The following is a 14,619-nucleotide window of genomic DNA, read 5'->3' as shown; positions in this document are numbered from 1 at the left end:
GATTATGTGGTTTGGGAAGAAATAGTCTCTACCTTTCTTTTTACTCTGCCGATATGCATGGAATACATACACATGTTGCATATTGTAACATTCTCACTTTAGTTCAGAAGGAAGATTATTTTATTAGGAGATTAGTTGGTAGACAGTGCTAGTTACCTACTTAATATCTTTTACCTCTTACTCACTAACATTTATTCATTTGGATAAGCACCAATATCTCAACTAAAAATATTTTGTTTTCTGACTTAATTTTGAAACTTTTGAAATATTCTTGTCTCATTCTATATATTCAGTATCCAAATTATGTCATATATGGCCATTCTGGTTCAGTTATCTGGAACTTTTTTTTTTTTTAAGCTTCTTGTACCTTAGTACTACCTTTCTTTGACTCACTGAAGAGCCTTTCTCCCTCCTTTCAATCTGCTAGAACTAACCTCATCTTTCAATTCCCAAATATTCAAAGGCATTTCTCAAAAAGTGTCAATCATTGTAACAGACCTACTTTTTTTAATTTTACATGTCATGAATGAATTGATGGAAGAGTACAGCTTCAAATAAATATGTTTTCCCATAGTTAACTTTCAGATAACTGTGATTCATGGTTATAAATGGTATAGCTTTTTTGCTATAGTCATCTTGGCTTCTTCATGTCTGAAATTTTCTCATATGTATGATTGTTGTTCCTTTGTGGTTACACTACCAACTACTTTTAAAATATAGGTGGATTTCTAATTACTATTTTGATGATATCACTTCTTTTTTTTTTTTTTAATTTTTTATAAACATATATTTTTTATATACATATATTTTTATCCCCAGGTCTGTGAATCACCAGGTTTACACACTTCACAGCACTCACCAAATCACATACCCTCCCCAATGTCCATAATCCCACCCCCTTCTCCCCAACCCCCTCCCCCCGGCAACCCTCAGTTTGTTTTGTGAGATTAAGAGTCACTTATGGTTTGTCTCCCTCCCAATCCCATCTTGTTGATATCCCATCTTGTTGATATCACTTCTTTATTTAGAATTATGTAATGGCAATCTGTTATGGGTAATAAAAATAAACTGGATAGATTCAAATAGTCCATACTAATTGTCCTTCATATTTAAAGCTGTTCACTGTGGACTTATTAAGTACTTGGCATCTTATTTATTTAATCCTTACAAAATTCCATAGGCAATAACTATTATTATCCTTGTTTTAAAGCCACAGATACAGAGGATGGCACAACTTAGAAAATATGCCTTGTAAATAGCTTACATTGAATGTAAGTGCTTATCCTTAGAACTATAAACCAGGTACTCATCATTCTTCTACTTTTTCTAAAAGTTATATGCATATTTATGACCAGAAAGTGATGTCCTTGAACATGATTAGGTAAACACTAGAACTCCAAAACAGTTCAAAGTTCCCAGGAACATTCGATGTATAGCCTCAATAAAGAGGTCTGGAGGTAATGAAATCTTAATTAATTAATTAATTAAAAACACACATATGAAGACTATACTTTCAGGGATCATTTCTATAGTTCGTTACTAAAAACACACATATGTTTTTAATTAATTAATTATATACTATATTATATATTATATAATACATATATACGTGTGTGTATATATATATATATATATATATATAAAGTAATAATGAAGTTGACATTTCTTTTTTAAATTCTGCTTTCACTACAGAAAGAGGTATTACATTATTCATATGTTGGGGCTAAAAATCAAGCAGGGAATAAATGGATTCCTTTTCTAGCTCTTGGACTTCTATTTTATGTAAGAGATAATGAGACTCCATTTCCAAAAATGTCACTAAATATTTTCTCAGTCAACAGAACTAAAATATACATTTCTAAAAATCTTTCCAGAGACTATTTCTCCTCTACGATATAGATCCTCCTTATATTTAATTCCTGTATTTAACCATGCCTTACAGTAATCACTGATGAAATGTTGGCTTGGTGGAGGTTCTCCAACTTTTGCTAGTTTCACTACAGTTCATTAAGCACTGAGAAACTTTGATAATTTAATATAATTTTTATGTGATGCCATTATCATAGCACAAATTTTTATTTATTTGAGAAAGAGAGAGAGAGCAAAAAAAGAATTGGGAGGAGTAAAGGGAGAGGGAGAATCAGGCTCCCCCCTGAGAAGGGAGCCCAAGGTGGGGCTTGATGCCAGGACCCTGAAATCATGACATGTGCTAAAAGTAGACATTAATCCACCCAGATGCCCCTGTATTTGACATTCTATCTAAAATATTCTGACATTAAGTATGTCTATCAACACATATCTACTAATTTGTATATACAGTTAAATAAAGCTCTCTGTCCAGTGTGTAACTAATTCTTAACTAATGAGCATAACAAAAATAATGGGTCTGAAAATGTGTTTCTATAATTAACAAGTGGAGTGAATATATTGTAAAAGTGTGAGAAACATTTTTATTATTTTATTTTATTTTACTACCGGATAATAAAATTTCTTACTAGATGTTTTTGAGTAAAAAGATTGATAAATCCACCATATTTCAGGTTATAATTTTTTCCCATTTATTTAATGAAGAGTTTAGAATAGAGGTTTTCAAAGGTCACTTTTTGCTTAATATTTATCAGGGATGAACTTTTTGCAGTAATGTGATTTACTCAAACTATATTTTTAAGACATGAAAATAATGGCATCTGTAAGTAAACACACTGTATTAGGCTGCCATAATATCTACTTCTCACAGTCCTGGATACTGGGAAGTTCAAGATCAGGGTGACTGTTGATTAATTTCCTGGCTTACAGATAGTCACCTTCTTACTAGATTCTCACATGACCTTTCTTTGGGGTGAGCATCTCTCTTTCTGTCTTTCTACTTCTCTTGTGATTCCATTGATCCCATCATGAGAGGTCTACCCCTGGACCTAATCTGGCTCTCATTAGCTTCCAAAGGTCCTATCTCATCCGTTTGGGAGTTAGATCTTCAATATAAGAATTTGGACATTCAGTCCATAATGCATACAGTTAAATAGTTAAAAAAATAGTTTAAAAATTGCATTTAACATGTTATATCTTATAGTAATTGAATCTATTTTAGCTGCCTTTGGCCTACTTTTTGTTATATATTAGTTAGAAATTAATTTCTTATTTTATTTTTCAAAGGTTTACTTTCTAAAAACATGAACTTTCAAACAAACATGAGAAATATAAATAACACGACTCATTAAAATAAAAGCTATTAAATTTAAAGTGTACAGTTATATAACTTACAGCTACATATTATATACTGTATGGCTACACGGTGTATTGTAAAAGAAGATTCTCAGAAAATTTAATATCTTCTCTTTTCACTAACTCATAAGAAAAAAGTATTCAGCTGTTCTACCAGAAAGTGCCTAAAACAGAAAGGAGTTGTTTTGAATGTGATAAATGAGCAGGTGGCTAAGCAATGCATTTTGACTGAGCATAGTGGATTCACACTGAGGCTAACAACGCCTTTTATTGATAATCTCCCACCATCTGTTCTGAAGATTTATTCATACAAAGAAAAAGGCAGGTGAGAATAAAGAATGCAAATAAGTGGCAATACTTAAATTCTGAATCATGCTGTGATTTTGTAAAGTGGATCAATGCTACTCTTGCTTTTAAAACCATTACAATGTTTGAACCAGAAAAGCTGATGGTGAACTTCCATTTGTGCATTTGCTGGTATGGACAGGAAGGTGCTTCCAGAAATGTCAGACTCATAAGATTAAAAAGTTGGTGTGAACAATTCTATTATAACCAACTTTTATAGTCCCAACATCTAACTTTTCTATAAGCCTGACACTTTCAGTCTGGCAAAAACAAAGGAATAATCTACATGGTCATGACTTGAACAGGCAGAGTGTTACTATAAATAGTAAAGAAAAAATATAAAAACTTTAAAAGCTAAAAGCAGAATTGCCATATTAACAGATATTTGTTGGGCAGAAAGTAGTGAAAGGTGAAGAGAAAAATGTAATAGGTCAAGATAAGACTAAATCTGGAAGGCAAAAGAAAAGAAAGACTTCCCTGTGAAGTCAAAGAAGGAGCACCTATGTGTAAGGAATTAAAGAAAAGGACTAAAGATAGGGGTATGTGGATATTGAGATGGTTAAAGAATTAAATTACTTATCCAGAACTAAGAGCAGAAATAATAAGGGGTTTTAAGAGTTGTCGAATAGATCTAAGTCCACAAAGGAAAAGAAAATCTATCTAAGATGATTATTACTAGGATAAGAAGTACTGACTTTATAGGGAGAGCCCAAAAGAGAGATACTGACGTTGAATTCTAGAATCTTAGACTATGGGCTTCAGTGAATTTGCCATCCTAATAAAGCAGTGAAGATGGGTTGAGGAGGGTGGGGTGCTAATTAACCAGGTCAGAATTCTGGTAATGAGGCAAAGCTGTAAAATTAAATAAAAACTTAATCCAAGAGAAACTATGGAACTTCAGTAAGACAGCAGGGTCTGTGATGTTTTGAAATGGGACAATTCCCACCCTCCGTCCATCCCTAGCTCATTGGCACAGTACCCAAAGGATGGCAGCATTACAGATGAAAGAGAGGTCCAGACATGTTTACAGGTCTGTGAAAAGCCCTATGCACAAAGCACAGCCAATATTTTTCCAAAATAACATCGTCCTGGGAGATCTCTAGTCACAAAGAATGGTGGATATTTGATTTGACTTAGTTCAGCTGCAATCAGAGAAGCCTACTCCAAGGGCATTACTGAAAAATAACAAGGTTCTGGCAACATTTCCAGGGCCTAAGCCTGTGACCTGGCCAAGACCCAGCTCCAACTTCTGGCAAGCTTGAAGCAGCCCAGCCCATAGTCCACCAGATCCCGGAAGCTTGCTTAAACCAGGAGAAATAGCCAGTGATGGTCACTCCTCATGAACCCCCAGGAGAGCCATGGCAGTGCTCACAGGACCCTTTCTCATAGCCTGAGAGACCCTGGAAAGTTCCCACCCCACCAAAGAGGTGGTTTTCAGATGATAGCCAGCCACCTTAGAAGCCCTGCATATCATTACTCTCTTGGATCGTGTCATCTATAAGGGTATCCTGGTGCTGCTCTCAACAGTGTTAAGTTTCTCGATGCTTAGTGATAACCATTGGCCGGGGGAGTGCTTTTCTTTATTGCAGGAGGAGCCACCCTGGTCATCATAGCCAATTGCACAATTCGCAGGATTAAGGTCAGCAAAAGTCTGGCCAGCAACCTGTGCACTGACCTCAGTGTAGGTACCTTTGCAGTGTAGCAGGCTGCCCTTGAAAGAGTCTCTTAGTACCACTCCTCTTCGAGTTACTGCAACTGGACATTGCTTTCTTGTCGACCTTTCTGGTCTTCCATGCCACCTCTGTTGTACCTGGATATTTGAATCCAGCTGAGCACATGCCCATGGCCATAGCTATCCTTCCTGAAAATTTACCGCAATAGACACAGCAGCCCACAGTCATCACCTGGGCCCCAGGTAAATGCAGTTCCTGGGAGCTGAGCTCAATGTGTCCTCCAAGAACTCTTTTCTAGCAAGTGGCCTCTCTGAGGCTCTGCTGTTTTCCTCTATCCCGTCTCCAGTGATTGCCCCACCCTTCATCACACCCAGGTCCTTAGCTTACTACTCCCCCCTTACACATACACACACCACACACACACACAAACACACACACACACACCCCATCAGCACCACCACCACCACCAACAACAACAACAACTACCACCAGGGAAATAAGTACGTGCTCTTGATGTCAGGGAAATATCCTTTGGTGGTGTTGCTTTCCTATCAATAAAAGTTTGATATTTGGCTGGGATTTAAAAAAAAAAAAAAAGTGATTTCAGTTGGTGCAAATCAAAACATGTTTAGTTTAAAAGGAATCCCAGAAAAAATAAACTGCCATAGGGATATTTGAAAAACTCTACTATTTTCCTGCCCTGGGTTTATAAAAGTTTATATGCTTGCCTAAAGCTGTATGATGCCCAAGAAATACCTAGGAAAGAAGAAGAAGACACCAGTCACTAACTTCTGGCTGATATTTGAGGTCCTGAACAAACAAGATATACAAAGACAGTGTTGTAAGCTAGTGTTCCTTTTGAAGAGTGGATGACATACACACAAGGCATTTAAGGAAATCTGACCATTCACTGAGTAACAAATCATATTGACTCAAGTATGGACTCCCTAAAGTCAGTTTTAAAAACAAAAACAAGAACTAAATAAATAAATAAATAAATAAAAAGGTAGAATAGCAGAGAATGTGATGGTTATACACTGCAGGGAACAAAACCCACAGAATTATTCCAGGAAAGTACTAAACAAATAAGCAGCACAAATAAAAACTATTCTATGACCAGAAAAACCAACCAGACAAACCCCAAACACAACAACAAAGGTTGATACCAATGTTGTTACAATATGTCATCTAAACTGTGCAGTTTTCAATAACACAGAAAAGTATGAGACATTCAAAAGAAAAATAAAAGCTATCACATGCACAGGAAATAAAAGTATAGGCAATAAAAAAAATGAACCTGAGGAGGGCACAGACTGTGGATTTTGTGAGCAAAAGACTTTAAATCAACCTAATCCTTTACCCTCCCTGCTTTTTTCCTCCTAGCAGGCCCTTATTAAAAGGTTGTTGAACTGAATTGAAGGATAAACAAAATTTCATTTTATTTTATAGCTTTTTTGAGGTATAATTTATATTTATATTATATATATATATATAAATTGCAATTTTTAAGGTATATAATTTGATGGGTTTGGACATATGCATCTACCCATGATGCTGTAACCACAATCAAGGTAGTAAACATACATATTCATGAAACCTCCAGAAGTTTTCTGACAAACAACATTTTTAAATGAATATGCTCCATCTAAGGAAACCCAAAAAATGTGGTGGTGGTGGTTTGAATGTAAGGAAAGTCAAAATTACATTATAAACGAATTCTTATTATATGTAGTAAAACATGTCCTTAAACAGAAAGTTTCTTTGTTGGATAAAAAGTAAAACTCAACTTTGGGAAATTCATCTTTGCACCCATTTTGGGAGACATATAAGTGCATGAACTAAGAAACATAGATACTTCTTTTTAGATTAAAGCCATTTTTAATGTATTTATTTTAGTGAAAGAGAAACAGAAACAGCCTGAGTGGTAGGAGGGGCAGGAGCAGAGGGAGAGAGAGACTCCACGAGCAGATTCCCTGATGAGTGAGGAACCTGATGTGGCCCTCAGTCCCAGGACCCTGAGATCATGACCTGAGCCAAAACCAAGTCAGCTACTTTACCAACTGATCCACCCAGGTGCCCCTATTAAAGACCCTTTTTATAAAGGGAGTGTGTGTGTGTAACAGTAGTCAGATTATTTCACAGCTCTTAAAATATAAGACACAAAACTATATAAATAACAATGGTTGTCTTTTTTTTAATTTTTAAAGTTTTATTTTTTCACACAACACAGAAAGCTTTATTCATCTACACCATTTCAGAGAAAGGCAGGCTTATTTTAACATGCTATCCTCTTGGGGTTCTGCCGGTTCTCTTGGAATCCGTTTCCATTCATCCAGGTTATTTTTCCCCTCCGTTCTATCTCCTGCTTCTCTTCTGTCAGAGGTTTCAGGAAGTTGTAGCCCTTGGTTTGGTGGCAACTCCAAGGAACATGCAGAGTAGCAGCAAGCTTGATTTGCCAAGACCTGCACTTGTGGCACCTTCTTGTCCATAACCTTCACCAACAATAGTGTTTTTGAATATTTATCAGTTATGGTAATTTTTGCAGTGAGAAGCATATAATTTTTGCACCCAGTATAATTTACATATTTATTTATCAGTTCTTGATCGACCTATTACAGTCCATATTTTGTTCAATGTTTATTGATGATAGCTAATTTTAAATACTAAATTTTAGAAAGTGTTAGATAGGTTTGTTGAGATAGTCTGGTATCCTCATAAATTTTATAAGCACTTGAGTCTATAAAGTGTTCAGAATAGTGTTAGAATATAAAATACTAAACATAGAATCAGATGGATCACTGTACAAATATTAATTAGTATTACAAATTTGAAATACATTTATCTTCAAAGCAATTTAATGCAAATTAGGGCAAATGATTAAATAGCAGCATAATTATATCTACCTTGAGCCCTGACAAAGTTAGGAAATGACACATGAGATTAAAACTGGAGAAAAGAAATAGAAAATCTTGACCCAAACTACCATCTCTGTAGTTCAGTTACATGCCACTAAATGCCAAATGTATCCTTCACTTTCTTAAACTAGAAAACTTCAGTACTTAATTAATTAATGTACCTAACCTATGTTCATAGTGCTTATTACTCATCAACACTAATGATTACCACCCTGTGGGTGGAGCGCATCTCCTTAGTGATTGTATCAAAACTTCTATAGGTGATACTTTAAGTTTGAGAAAAATAGCAGGGTGACTAAATTTATAATAAGGACATCAACTCATCTCCATCTTAATAATTCTTCTTTGAAGGTTCCACTCACTCTTTAGTAACACTGTATTTTCTAAAAGCAGTATATTTGTGCATAACTATAAATGACTTAAAATGTCCCCTTCTCCTAAACAACCTTCATCTGTTTTTGTCCCTTAGATGTTTCTTCCAGGTTAATGCCTATATCAACACAGATAAAGTCGCCTTTCTCCTAGTCCCTTGTACTTTGGGAATCACTACATCTGAAATTACTTAAAGCTAAATCAACATTTTGACCTGGAGAAAAAGATACAGAGAGCAAACCTGAGCCTAGAAAAATTGTTATATAAATTAAATTTGTCTTAGAAGTGTCTGAACTTCATTTACACAGGATCTCTCTTACTTTCTGTCCTTCCCCCATAATCAAATGCCTCCGTTAAGCTTTGTACATATAGTGATTTCACAGACAAGCCTACCTTGAACAGTCCCATATTCCAGAGATACCTGTCATAACCTCTGAACTCTTCCATCAAAAGCCATTCTCTTAATACACTTTGTATAGGGAAAGTAATTTGTTTAATATAATTAATTAATATAAATTATATATAATTTATATAATATAAGATAAATTATGTACAAATTAATTCACCTTACTTCACTAGTTGAGAATACAAAGAAATTCACACTTCTTTAAATAAATACTTTAGCTCTATTTCCAAACTCTGCAAAAATGGTGTTCTCAATTCTACAAAGAATTTAAGAACTATTCTATGAGTAATTCATATTTTGGGGGTGCTATCACAATCCTGACTGCATCGGACTTAAAATACAGTTTTAAACTTAGACTCAACTACCTTGGATTTGGAAAATAGCTCAATGACCATCAGAGCAGGATGCTTTGAAGTGCGTTTCCAGATTGTCCTTTTAACCCAGAGATTCTTTGCTGTCCATTCAGAATAGATTAACTGTTGGCCACAATTTTGCTGTCAAAGAATCAGGAATTCCACTCCTAAAGCAAGTTCTACTCTTATAGTTCATAGGCCTTTGCTAAGAAAACACTGAGGAATTGATTCTACCTATTGTTGTGGTCATGTCTTTCTTGGTGTGGAAAAGACTGGAGATATAATGCTCAATAGTGATTGCTAATAGATAATAATATCGTAGATATTATTTCGCTTTTCCATGCCCATTCAATAATGCTAAAGAATAGGCACTTTAAGGAACAGTGCTGGAATTGGATTCAGTAGATGATTCTGATCATAACTATTTCAGAATGAAAGAAGGGGATGACTCAAGAGACGATCAAACTGTTTTTTGTTAAAAAAGCAAAATAAAAGCCGGAATGCTGTCTTTATCTCTCCAAATGCATTATGAGATAAAAATAAATACATGCATAAATAAATCACACAATAACATTTAAAGTGTTAGAAGAGAACAGGTAGTCTCTATTCCTCTTATGTTTTCCTAACACAGGAGACATTCAATAACATCTGTTAGAGTTTCACAAATAGCAAAAGTTGGCAGTCTGTGAAGTTTTAATTAAATGAAAGAAAAAGACTTTGAGAGTTGGTGAAATTTCTGGGCTATCCATGCCTAAAATTTATGGAAATAAGGAAATATATTCTAGGTCAATTTTTCATTGATGGGATATATTAAAAATGTTCTACCATTAGGCCTATTATATATAGTCTTTTAGATAACTGAGAAAATCGTACATTTCTGTAAAGTGAAGTGGTGAATTTAAAATCTAGAGTAATGTTAGTAGTGGTCAGCATTGCCATTTTAGCTTTCCAAACAGGAAATAGAAAATTGTGTAGTTTGTGTTTTTTGCTTGAAAGTGTTTTATCTTGGTAGAATTCTAAAACTATGAGGAAGATTTATTGAAAAACTGAAATTTTGCAGTTTCTTAAATGCTGAAATTTTATCCAAAGCTACCATGTTTTTCTAGGAAACTATGTAACCTAGGTTTATAGGGAAAGCTGTACTTTAGGTCTTTAAGATAAGCAGCATGGTATTAAGCTTTGTTATCACAATCAACAGATTGTATTTTAGTGTTGGACAAATGATTTAAAATCAAGTTATGTATATATACCACATCTTCTTGATCCATTCATCTGTTGTGGCATTTGTTACTTATGGACTTTGAGGAATTTACAAATCAAATACTCAAATATTAGTATTTATTTTACTTAGGTTTGATGGCTATTCTGTATCCATACAACAAATGCATCCACACTATATAAAAACAAAGTAAATATATGAAGCATATAAATGAAAGAAAAATACTAATCTCTTATGTATGATATAAGAAAAGGAAGTAAAGGAAATATAATACTTACTATAGTGACCAATAAGTTATTGACACTCAATGAACTATATTGTTGATGAATTAGTTAGCAATATGAAGATGTTTCCAAGTGTTTTTCTAGAATACAAGTTATTGATATGTACTTCTCTAACATATACATATAGGCTAAACTAATACCTTTAAACCAGTTTTCCATGTTAAGAAAAGTTTTAATTGTGATTAAATATGTATAATTCACCATCTTAAGCAGTTTTAAGGGTATCATTCAGTGATAAGCACAAAACCCATAAACTTTTAAAAATATATGGGAATCACCAACTCCTGTTTCTGACTTTTTTTAAATATACATGTGTAGTATGATGGAATATTCTCGTGGGTATGGCTTCAATTTCCCATTTTCCATTGATATAAACTGCATTCGAACCTTCCCTTAACATTCAGTTAAAAGTGAAAATAAACTGCACAGATTTATTTGAATTATTAATGAAATATAAAAGTAATATTAGACCTTTTTTTTAATTTTTAAAATAATACTTACTTAGATGGTATCTTCCTAGTTCTTCACATAACAGAAGTGGAAATCAAGGATGACGTAAGTTTAGTGCTTGTGTAATAATATAATTAGCTAGCACTGGAATTGCAGAACACTGATTTCTAGTTAAATATTCTTTTTAAAATTTTAACAAGTTTTTATTTACATAAATTATTCAAAAGGAAATAATAACTTACTTTCTTCTCATGGTAATTTTTCTCTTTTACTTTTCGTTATGATTTCCCTTCCATTCTTTGATAATAAAGTGGCTTTTCCATGTTTTTTATTTTGTTTTGTTTATTTCTAATAAGGCCAAAGTAATACTTTTCTTATTTTGTTCACTTACTGGTAAATATACTGATAAATATCCTATATAGGATACATTTCTTTATATAGAGGATATTCTATATAAGATATATGTCATGTATACACACACACACACACATACACATACGTACATATATATAAAAATATTCAACTTTATCTAACTACAATTCTTGGATAATTATGTTTGCATCATTAATCACAGATTCATCTGCCTATACTGAAATTAATGTAAGAGGCTTCTGTTCGTTGGATCAGAGCTCTAATATCATTATTCAATCTGTGAGCTGCTCCTCATTTGAATCAATAAAAGGCTGAGAGGTCTTGACAAGCTATATTTTTTCTAATATTGATCTTGATGACCAAGCTGGTGCCCTAGAGTCTAACCATTGATTTTAAAGGGGAAGCCTGTCAAGTTGGAGGCCAATTTTGTGCTATTAAACAGATCAGGTCTTGTAATTAAAGAAAATGTCAGGCTGTCATATTTTACAAGAGGGCCATGGGAATATTTTCACGCAATTTTCAAGCAAATTAGAAAGTATGCAGACCTGCTGGAGCCAAGCACATACACCAGACCCAGCATAAGATTATGCAGAAACTAAATCAATGTTCAAATGGTATGTGATTCATTGGCTTTCTATTTTCCCAAGACTCCGTGATTTAAGGAATAATTTATGATGCCTGGCTTTAATAACATGCACTGCTGCATCAACTTAAAATGCATCAAACTCTTCTGAAAGAAAGTAACATCCAAATGAAAAGCTAATTTACTGTCAGGATAATGGAGAATATCCAAACTGTAGTCTGCAGCCTTGCTTCCCTTCTGTTTCCTTTTAGTGCCAACTGTAAATCATAACTTCTTACTCTATTTTTATCATGTACTTTCCTTATTCTTCTATCCATCCAAGAAAGATTTACACAGAACCTTCAAGTAAAGGGCTGTTGAAGAGCTCAGATTAAAGTAAAAGAAAGAGATCAATAAACAAAAAAATGAATCACAGTACTTGCAATGTAGGTAGAGTACACATTACTTTCCAAGGAGTGTGTGAGTGGGGCACCTGGGTGGCTCTCAGTTGGTTAAGCGTCCAGTTCTTGGCTTTGGCTCAGGTCATGATTGCAGTGTCATGGGATTGAGCCATGTGTCTAGCTCCATGCTCTCTCTAGAGAGAGAGATTTTCCCTCTAACTCTCTGCTCCTCCCATTCATGCTCTCCTTCTAAAATTAAAAAAATATATATATATGTATATATGTATACATATATATATATGTATATATATGAAGAGTATGTGAGTGACTGTGACTAACTTATTTAGGAATATTTAGTTTTCACAAACCATTCTGAGATGAGTTGAGTTTATAAAATTTGAGAGTCTTGAAATTTTTATGAAAGGACATGGTATTACAAGTGACAGTTCATTTCTGAGGCTAGGAATACTCTTATACTGATAATAAAATATAGAGTTTATACAGATGGAAAAGGAAGTACTAAAATACTGAGAAAATGAACCAGGAATGCAAATGAACAATTGCTCAAGGAGGAAATACAAACTAATATAAACTTTCAGATAAATGTCCTTCCATTATTCCTTCAAATACTGATTTTGTCCCTATGTCTCTTCTTTCCTTCTGGAACTCCTATTATACTTGTTAGGACTTTCACACATGTGTCCTCATTCTTATTATTCCTCCCAGTTTAAGTGTATTTTTTAGTGTGTTAGGTCTTCTGTTAAACCCATTCAATGTATTACTAACTCTTTATATGTTACTGCTCTAAAATAAAGATTTAGTTTTTTGTATAATAATTCTTTGTTACTTCATCTTTTCATTTGTTTTCTATATTTCCCTCTTGATTTAATTTTAGCTATAGTTACTTTGAGATTATATTCTGCTAACTCAAATATCTAGATTATTTAAGGGTATGCATCTATCAACTATCTTATCCCTTGTTATCAGTCACTTTTTCCTGTTTCCTTAAATATCTTTTTGTTGCTGTTTTGTATGTTGAACACTGTAAGTGATGTATATTGTTGAGATTCTGGCTATTGTATTGTTTCCCTAAAGAGTGTTTTATTTTATTCTGGTAGGCAGCTTGCTACTGAAGAACCCCAATGGTTCTGCATTAGTTTTTTCCTTAATCTTAAAGCATAACTTTAATTCTTATATCATGTTCTTACTCCAAGTTGCATGACTTTTGTGGGGTTCCAATGGAAAGAACAGGGTGTCCACTATAATCTCTGCATTCTTCCTGAGCCAAAAGCTAGTATCTTCCTAACATTGGAAGACCACAGATTCTCCATTTGCTTTCAGCCTCCTAGAAGCTGCTGCCTCTAAGAACTTCATAGTTTTTTCCTGTGCTTTTGCAGTACAGAAACTGGCAGGAATCCAAGAAGTATTTCCATACAAATTTCTGGGATCCTCTATACCCAATTCCTCTTTGCTTCGTCAATCACAGGTACTTCTGTAGCAGACCCAAGGCTGTAAGGTGTGCCTCTTCCACTTATCAAGACCACTTTTCCTCATCTTGGCTCTACCTCTCTACACTAAAGCTCTCTCATAAATTATGTCATAAAAACATAACAGCATAATTTATTATCAATTTGCTTTATGCTCTAAAGATAATTTTCAGAACTTAGATATTTAAAAAAAATAATTTTCACCAGGAATGGTTGTTTCACTAGGCTGAGGGTCCAAAGAGCTCATCATGCTATCATTTTCAAATTTGCTTTTTGGGTGCTCTTTTTATTAAAGACAAAGCAATTTTCATTTGATCTCTTCCAAAGATTCTAAATTGACTTAATGTTAAATTTATTTTATATTCTTGAAATATTAAACTTTTCAGAAAGTCTAACTCTTAAAACCAATAGCATTATAATTTTAAGGAAATTATATTTTATTCTTCATGCTAGCTTATTGTATCAAAAATGACCATATTCTTAGTTGTGTATATAATACTCCAGCACCTATAACTCTCCAACCATCCTCAAAACTCCAAAGAAAGATTAAGAAATACT

The 14,619-nt window shown here is 33.9% G+C and overlaps 1 protein-coding gene and 1 pseudogene across 1 annotated transcript in view; both read left to right on the top strand.

Moving 5' to 3' along the window:
* The window catches only part of CNTN5 (contactin 5), a 1,361,366-nt gene that overhangs the window by 282,696 nt on the left and 1,064,051 nt on the right, over positions 1-14,619 (top strand). The gene's annotated exons all lie outside the window — the stretch shown is intronic.
* LOC131822785 (small nucleolar RNA U3) lies at positions 1,502-1,572 on the top strand (annotated as a pseudogene).

Source organism: Mustela lutreola, chromosome 1 (genome assembly GCF_030435805.1).
Source record: "Mustela lutreola isolate mMusLut2 chromosome 1, mMusLut2.pri, whole genome shotgun sequence".
In the NCBI taxonomy this organism is placed as follows: domain Eukaryota; kingdom Metazoa; phylum Chordata; class Mammalia; order Carnivora; family Mustelidae; genus Mustela; species Mustela lutreola.
The sequence above is the reverse complement of the archived record's forward strand: the minus strand, read 5'-3'. Positions and strand labels throughout refer to the sequence as shown.